This window comes from Puntigrus tetrazona, chromosome 7 (assembly GCF_018831695.1).
Source record: "Puntigrus tetrazona isolate hp1 chromosome 7, ASM1883169v1, whole genome shotgun sequence".
NCBI lineage: Eukaryota > Metazoa > Chordata > Actinopteri > Cypriniformes > Cyprinidae > Puntigrus > Puntigrus tetrazona.
In genome coordinates, this window is record NC_056705.1 from 9,517,205 (window position 1) to 9,526,988 (window position 9,784).

The 9,784-nt window shown below is 37.9% G+C and overlaps 1 pseudogene; it reads right to left on the reverse strand.

Moving 5' to 3' along the window:
• Positions 1–6,875, reverse strand: part of LOC122347887 — a 58,378-nt pseudogene extending 51,503 nt beyond the window's left edge.
• Positions 6,876–9,784: the final 2,909 nt, after the last annotated feature.

Sequence of the window (9,784 nt, forward strand, 5' to 3'; positions counted from 1 at the left end):
CACATCTCCGTACCCAGAGCAGCTGAGAACTTTCATCATGAGCATTTCCATATCTCTGCTTTGAAATGAGAGTAAAGGGCTTCGCTGAGCTTTCTAATGCATTTTCTTCTGCGTCAAAGCCTTGAGATGCAGCAACAAAAATAATGACAGTGATAATCACCCAGAGGAACAGCTTACTGCTCTTTCTTAGCTCCGCAGACTAAGGGGTATCGCTTATGTTCGTTTAAGCATAAACTCGTTTTTCTCCAGACATTTAGCAGAAATAGAGACAGCTGGTTGTAGAGTTTATCCTCAGAATTAAAAGTGCATTAGATAGATAGATAGATAGATAGATAGATAGATAGATAGATAGATAGATAGATAGATAGATAGATAGATAGATAGATAGATAGGAGGAGTGACGGATAGATAGATAGATAGATAGATAGATAGATAGATAGATAGATAGATAGATAGATAGATAGATAGATAGATAGATAGGAGGAGTGACGGATAGATAGATAGATAGATAGATAGATAGATAGATAGATAGATAGATAGATAGGAGGAGTGACGGATAGATAGATAGATAGATAGATAGATAGATAGATAGATAGATAGATAGATAGATAGATAGATAGATAGATAGATAGAGTGACGGATAGATAGAGTGACGGATAGATAGAGTGACGGATAGATAGATAGATAGATAGATAGATAGATAGATAGATAGATAGATAGATAGATAGATAGATAGATAGATAGAGTGACGGATAGATAGATAGATAGGAGGAGTGACGGATAGATAGATAGATAGATAGATAGATAGATAGATAGATAGATAGATAGATAGATAGATAGATAGATAGATAGATAGATAGATAGATAGATAGATAGAAGGAGTGGAGCGCAGGTGGAGAAAAACCAAATTAGAAGTATTTCGTATTGCCTGGCGGGAGAGTATGCTGTCATACAGAAAAGCATTAAAAATAGCAAGATCTGATTATTTTTCATCCCTTTTAGAAGAAAACAAACACAACCCCCGGTATTTATTCAGTACAGTGACTAAATTAACAAAAAATAAAGCATCAGCAGGTGCTAATATGCCCCAAGAGTATAGCTGCAATGAGTTCATGAATTTCTTTACTTCTAAGATTGATACCATCAGAGATAAAATTGTAACTATGCAGCCGTCAACTACAGTTTCACATCAGATAATGAGCTTTAGATCCCCTAAGGAAAAATTACACTCTTTCTCTATTATAGGAGAAGAAGACTTGTACAAACTTGTTAAATCATCTAAACCAGCAACATGTATGTTAGACCCTATTCCATCTAAACTATTAAAAGATCTGCTTCCAGAAGTCATAGATCCTATTTTGAACATTATTAATTCATCATTGTCATTAGGATATGTTCCCAAAACCTTAAACTGGCTGTAGTTAAACCTATCATTAAGAAACCACATCTTGATCCCAAAGACTTAGTAAATTACAGACCAATCTCTAATCTCCTTTTCTGTCAAAGATACTAGAAAAGGTAGTATCCTCACAACTGTATTCCTTTTAGAAAAAAATGGTGTCTGTGAGGATTTCCAATCAGGTTTTAGACCGTACCATAGTACTGAGACTGCTCTCATTAGAGTTACTAATGACCTGCTTCTATCATCTGATCGTGGTTTTATCTCGTTATTAGTGCTATTAGATCTTAGCGCAGCATTCGATACTATCGATCACAACATTCTCTTGGATAGACTAGAAAACTATGTTGGCATTAGAGGAAGCGCCTTAGCATGGTTTACATCATATCTATCTGACCGCTATCAGTTTGTGGCATTAAATGAGGAGGTATCATATCGATCAAAAGTGAAATATGGAGTTCCTCAAGGCTCAGTGCTAGGACCGTTACTTTTCAACCTTTACATGTTACCTCTGGGAGATATTATCAGGAGTCATGGTGTTAGCTTTCACTGCTATGCTGATGATACTCAGCTCTATATTTCAGCGCAGCCTGGTGATACACACCAAATTGAGAATCTAACAGAATGCATAGTCGATATAAAAAGCTGGATGATGAGTAACTTCTTAATGTTAAATTCTGAAAAAACAGAGGTGCTAATAATTGGACCTTAAAACCCCACATATAATAATCTAGAACACAGTCTATCACTTGATGGCTGCTCTGTTAATTCTTCATCATCAGTTAGGAACCTAGGTGTGCTGTTTGACCGCAATCTTTCCTTTGAAAATCATGTTTCTAGCATCTGTAAAACTGCGTTTTTCCATCTTAAAAATATATCTAAATTACGACCTATGCTTTCAACCTCTAATGCAGAAATATTAATTCATGCGTTTATGACCTCAAGGTTAGATTATTGCAATGCTTTATTGGGTGGTTGTTCTGCACGCTTAATAAACAAACTTCAGCTAGTCCAAAACGCAGCAGCCAGAGTCCTTACTAGAACTAGGAAGTATGATCACATTAGCCCAGTTCTGTCAACACTGCACTGGCTCCTATCAAACATCGAATAGATTTTAAAATCCTATTAATTACCTATAAAGCCCTGAATGGTTTAGCTCCTCAATACTTGAGCGAGCTCTTATCACATTATAGTCCTGCACGTCCGCTGCGTTCTCAAAACTCTGGCCATTTGATAATACCTAGAATATCAAAAAATCAACTCATGGCGGCAGATCATTTTCCTATCTAGCACCTAAACTCTGGAACAATCTCCCTAACTCTGTTCGGGAAGCAGACACACTCTGCCAGTTTAAATCTAGATTAAAGACACATCTTTTTAACTTAGCCTACACATAACACACCAACACACCTTTTATTATTCAAATCCGTTAAAGGATTTTTAGGCTGCATTACTTAGATTTGCTGGAACCGGGAACACTACTTCTAAAATACGATGTACTTGTGACATCGTAAAAAGAATGGCATCTACGCTAATATTAGTCCTGTTTCTTTCTCAATCTGTTTTCACAGTTTGTATCCAGACTAGATGGTGGATCAGCACCCAGAGATTATGTTCATCAGAGACCAGAAAACCTAGATGCGCCCGTCGACAGATCACCAGATCCTGATGCACACACACACACACGCACACACTAAGTCATTTACACTATCTGACACAGCTGCGTTTAAAATTGAACTGGAGGTTAAGTGCTGGGCGTCCGGTCAGAGGAGAACTGAGCTCAACTGAGTCTGGTTTCTCCCAAGGTTTTTTTTTCTCCATTCTATATGCATGGGGTTTTGTTTCCTTGCCGCTGTCGCCTCTGGCTTGCTTGGTTGGGGACACTTAACTTCTAGTGACTATCGTTGAATTGACTACAGAGACCGTCTCTGCATTTAATAAGAAATTGGTCACTTTCGTCATTATACATCCCTGTCATTATACTGTACAGTGCTTTGATGCAACCTGTGTTGTTAAAAGCGCTATATAAATAAAAATGATTGATTGAAATGATTGAGTGACGGATAGATAGATAGATAGATAGATAGATAGATAGATAGATAGATAGATAGATAGATAGGAGGAGTGACGGATAGATAGATAGATAGATAGATAGATAGATAGATAGATAGATAGGAGGAGTGACGGATAGATAGATAGATAGATAGATAGATAGATAGATAGATAGATAGATAGATAGATAGATAGATAGGAGGAGTGACGGATAGATAGATAGATAGATAGATAGATAGATAGATAGATAGATAGATAGATAGATAGATAGATAGATAGATAGATAGATAGATAGATAGGAGGAGTGACGGATAGATAGATAGATAGATAGATAGATAGATAGATAGATAGATAGATAGATAGATAGATAGATAGATCGATCATTAATAATTAGATAACAAAAAATAATTAAGTTGAAGTAAAACACAAAATCTCGAAAAAAGAAAGAAAAATATAAATACTCATTAAAAGGAAAAGAAACTATGAAAATGAAAACTAATCAAAAAATTAAAAACAACTTCTAGAGCATACAATGATAATAAAATAACACTCATTTAAATTAATAAAAAAAAAATTAAAATGAATACAGCGCATCATGAGAAATTGTCTTTTTCTCAAGAGGAGCATGAAAAGACTTAAGCAAAAGTCTCCATTTGCTCTTCAATTAATTTTATTGCTGTCTGTGCCAAACAGATGAGATATTAAAGATTTTTTCTTCTGACCTAAAGGAGTACTAGCCAAAGTTGCAATTAAAAAATTATGAATCTAGCACATTGTAAAGATGTTTGGGAGGATACAGTCAATTACCGGGAGTGAGAGATTTGCATCAGACCAATTATAAAGTTCGTAATCGATATTTACATCAGCCACATGTAACATTGCTTCGGGTGGACAGCTGATGTGGAGGGTCACCTAACAGCGGTGCAGAGGTGTCTTATAAAGGAGTCGAACACAAAATCACGTATTTGCTCTTTATTTTGTAAATCTAAATAAGCAAGGAAGGAATAAAGGAATAATTTATCCAAAAATAAAAAAGAACAGTTCGCCCAAAAATGTAAATACATTAAAGAAACATACTCTCCCTCAGGCCATCCAAGATGTAGATGAGTTGGTTTGTTTATCAGAACAGATTTGGATAAATTTAGCATTGAATCACTCACCAATGCTTGCAGTGAATGGGTGCCGTCGGAATGAGAGTCTAAACGGCTAAAAACAACATCACGATAACCCACAAGCACTCCAGTCCATCGGTTAATGTTTTGTGAAGAGAAAAGCTGCATTTTGGTACGAAATAAATGCATTGAAAAGACAGAATGCATTTTTAAGTTTCCAAAATATGTAATATTGTTTTCTCCAGTGCAATCTCATCTGAATCAGGAGAGAGATATGCACAGATCAAGCACTGTTTACAATCATAAGACAAAGTACAAAACATGCAAGTGACATCTTAAAGTTAAAAACATCTTAAGGACGGTTTAGTTTCTTAAAAATGCTAGTTTCTTTATCCGCTGTTTGGACTCTCATTCTGACGGCACCCATTCACCGCAGAGGATCCATTGACAACATAATGCCTAAATTTCTCCAAATCTGTTCAGATGAAGAAACAAACTCACCCACGTGTTCAACTGCATACACAACACTCAAATGCTCCACTATTAATTCATTTAGAAGTACTTATTAACAGCATTTCTCTCATTTCTGTCACAGAGTTGTTTACATAGGCAATTACTAGGTTAAAAAACCGCGCGCACCTCAGAAATATCAGTTTCACAATGCGAATACATAAGTAAAACTCTATTTTGCGAAATATGAACGTATTTCTTCATTAAAGAAAAAAAAAAAGCTGGAAGCGTAGCTAACTAAAGAGACAGGCAGTGAAAGAACAACAAAGCCACTATTAGATAAAGCGTGCCTTTAATAAATTACCCCATTCATCCTGAGCTCGGCTCTCACAATCAAAGAAAACACAGCAGCCTGTCATTTCAAACAAACGCTTTTATGCGACCACTAACTAGCTGTCCTGAAGTGATACATTAATCTCATCGCCTGCCTTTACAATACACAGGATCCACGCCGCAAAACAAAATTCTGAAAAGCCATCACGCTTTGTGTCGTCAACAAAAAAAAAGCTGTTCACATGCAGATTTTCCCAGAGGAATCCGCTCGCTCAAAGGCATCTCTGGAAATACCACCGAAACCAAAAGAGTGATCTCACTCGAAATGAACATAAAACATGTTTTCGCAGGCATTCAAGCAATTGTATTGAATCATGCAACCATTATGACCATCCACCGTACTTTTGACTTTTAATGCGGAAGGCTGTGCTGCTTTTCTTTTTTAGCATTGCAAATCGCATTTCCAACTACAAGGTCTGAAAGCGACTTCGGTTCGTTAAATTACAGTAAAGCTACTTTGCTGAGCAAAGTTGAAAGGAGCAGAAACGCACTGCATTTACGGGCTTGTAAAAATACAGATTGTGCTGTTGGGTTTTGGCTTAAAACGGAGTTTGCTGGACTAGAATGAAACATGCAGTGGAAAAAAAAAAATTCTCAAAGGGCTTCTGCGGGTTTGGCGAACTGAATCCAAGAACCTTCTTCTGTAACAAGACTCTTAGTCATGCGGTCTCTCTCTGTCGGACGGATTAAAATGAGACTGAAAGGATGTCGGTATATTTTGGATGGCCACATGCTATAGTTAATCTCTGATACCGTACATCGGGCAGTGTCACAATTCAGCCTGTGAAGTGACAGCAGATAACAGAGGGATGACGGGAAGAAAGAGCAATAATATTACAATGTAGGCTATAAAATATAAGGTTATGTTAATATGTCAGACAATCAAGGATTTGAAAGCACACTCTTCTGTATTTGCTTATTTTAAACATGTTTTGTTATATAAATCCTTTTTAATTGTATACTTTGTTACTTATGTATTTATTGTTTTCAAAGTAAAATTAACTTTTACAGTTTACAGATTCATTTTTATTTTTATTTATTTTTTTATTATTTTATTTTATTTTAAATTCTAATTTATTTATTTATTTTTGTTCATTTTATATTTTATATATTTCTCATATTTATTAATACATTTATTTATCTGGCGCGAAACGTCATGAAACTGAAACACTTTGTGGCAAAACTGATTCATGAGCGCAAGAGAGAGCCAGAAACTTACCAGCCTGAGCGATGCGAAGAACAGCTACTACAATAAAAGCAACACAGATCTTCATTTTCAGCACTGTTGGTTTGGTCCAGAGTTTAAAAGGCACCTCTCCTGCAACACAAAATCCAAAAAGCCCACAATTACTTAATTTACAGATAAAGCTGAATCATGTAATTTCCGTGTCGACCAAATGTAAATGCAAAAATCATTATCGTTTTCATGTGGTCAGCCGGGGGGGCATTCGGAGTGAATTATTCACGTTTTCAACGCAAATCAACCTGTCCCAGCGCACAGTATTCCACTGAAAAAAAATAAATAAAAAAATCGCCTTATATATTCCGCGCACGTATGTCGCCATGACCAAACATGTCATTGAGCGTGTGTGAAGTTGCCATAGAAACCGGCCAGCGATTTTGTCAGTTTGCCAGAATCTGAACGTGTCGGACCCCTGGTTTTGCATTCCTTTGAAACCTGCTAGATCTGAAGGTTACGTGGTTATCTTCAAAGAGATTACAAGAGCGCCAGCGATTCGACTTGAACCTCCATAAAGGATCAAAGGCTCAGAGGGGCCGAGGGCTCAGGTACTGCCTCGCTAATAACGGTGTGCTTGTTTAAATGCGGTTACATAAAAAGTTACATAACCCATATAGACATACACGGGATCCTTTTCCTGGTTTCCGTATTGCAGACTCCAGCTACGCTTGACGGACCAATTACGCGAAGCGGAAGGAGGCACGACAATGCTTCCTTTGACTAACCCGTGCCATTTTAAACGGTAGCTGTTTTCTTGCACATAAAAGCACTGCAGATTTGGCCTAAATGAGCTGTTTTCGTTGGTGTTCTGCATTGGCATTATCGCGCCGTGATGGTTATTAGCGCTGCCAATCTGCCCGAGGCGTGATGGCTTCCTTGTCCCAAAGTAACGGTTGCATCATGACCTGTCCGACGTGTCAAGCTTGTGCTGTTATGCATCTTGCATGCGAATCCATTGCTGTCTTTGTTACATATCGAGCAATAATGGTCTGCAACTGCCAACTTCTCATCATTCTGGCACCGCAATCCGTTCCCATCTGGGTCCGCGCAAAGGATTGTGGGAATATTGCAAAGAATGTTTGTGTCGTTTATTCAAAACGCAAGTGCAAGTGACAATTTTTTACAGCTGCGCATGCAAGAGTGAATAAACCAGACGATCAATTGGACTTGATAACCAGCCAAATATTTCATTTACTGACAATATTTCATTTTTTCTCACGCGCAACAGGAACAAACAAAGAGACAACAAGCAAGCTGTCACATGACTTATAGATATGGTGCTTTTATGCCAAATTTTGACAGACCCTCTTCTAGAAAAGAACAGTCTAGACACTTTTTCCTTTTGTGTTGCACTGTAAAAAAAAATCATATGGGTTTTTGCAACAAGAGGGTGAGTGGATGATTTCGTTTTTTGGGTGCGCTATCTCTTTAAGATTAGAGTGCATCTGATAGCGCAGCAGGAAATATAATGTGGCTCACAACAATGCCTGCGACCACACTGTGGCAATAAAGGTGAAAAACGAAAACTCGTGTCTGCGCCGGATGGAGTAAGACTTTATTTGAGGCTTCGGTGAAACACGTGGTCATGTTTTCTGCTTCATCATCAGATGCTGGCCTGGCACAGCAGGTGGGTCAAACACACGGCCTCCCCCTTTAAGAGCCAATGAGAGACGCTTCACATGAGACCTGCCAAAAAATGAGGAGTTATTATGGATGGAACTCTGACCGAACAATAGAGATTGAAAAAAAGACCTTTTAACATCTCTAGGATGGGTAAGAAGAAATTCATAGTTTTATTAATCTATTTCAAATAGATGCTTAAAGGCATATCAGTGTTTTGCAACCGTTTGCGACACTGATAATAATCCGAAATGTTTCGGTCAGAAATGTAGCGTCTATGAAAACCTGTAGATACGAAGCTGGATATGTGTGATGCTAACGTTCAAAAGCATCTGTTTTCAAATCTCCTAGCATATTAATATTGTTTTGAGGTCATAACATGATACTTTGAGTAATTGCGCAAAAAATACTCTTTATTAATGGAAAAAATGGGCCTGAGTTTCCAGTGTCCAGTGTTCGTTGTTGGTATGTATTTCGCGTCTCGCTTATAAGTGCAGCTAGGTACATTTATGCCAGGAATCCAGGTAGGCTGCTTCTCTCCGTTACAGTGCCAAGTCCAAGGTTTTCCTGTGCAGTTGGGCTACTTTGACACTCTTTCCAAGGGTTGAAACAATGCCAATCACATTATATTTAGCCACTGGAAATGAGACCCATCAAAAAAGTTTTACACCACGGGAACGTGATTTTTTTACCAAGAATAGCACCCAAAAAGCAATCAGTTTTACTGAAAATTTGGAATATCAGTATATAAATTTACACAAAAAGTTCCGGTCTTCAGCTTTAATCAAATACATGCAGCGTTTACCCTTCTTTCGGAAATCTTTCTAACCCCAAACTTTTGAACAGTAGTGTAGATTTACACATACAGTAACATGTGAATGACTCCATATAGTGCTTACACTGTAACCCTCTGACTTTGCATTTTATTGTTTGCAAATCCATCTTACGCGGTGCAAACTGGCATTTCGAAATCACATTTAGATATGCAGCACGCCGAGGGAAAATAAGTTTTGGGGGCGAATAGATGTCGCGGTGCAGTTCACGCAAAAATAGCAGCACCTTCTCTTTTCCCTGCAGTTAAAGTGTAAAAGTCAGCAGACAGCAGACTGCTCTCTTACTTTCAGCACACTGACTTTGTGCCTGGCGTGATGGAATTCGGTGAAAATTGACAGGCAAAAAAATCCCCTTATTGGGTTTTCTAATGCACGTCGATTCCCCTGAGCCAAATACCGCAAGATCTACGAGGTTGACGCCTGCTGAGCCGCTCAAAGGTGACATGCATCTTTCATCACAGCTCTGCATGCATTTTTAACATAAACGTGCATTACTGAGCGCCGCGATTTCCTCTTCATTTAAGCACGTTCTAATCTCCTGCCTATGTGTGTTAGCATTGGACCGGCTGTCTGGATGTTGCACGCTATCTATCTTTAGATTTAGCCAGCTGCCCAGTGATGTAATGCACGCAGAATGACCATCTGAAGATAATACTGCACAAATAATTAGCGGCGTTGCTAAATC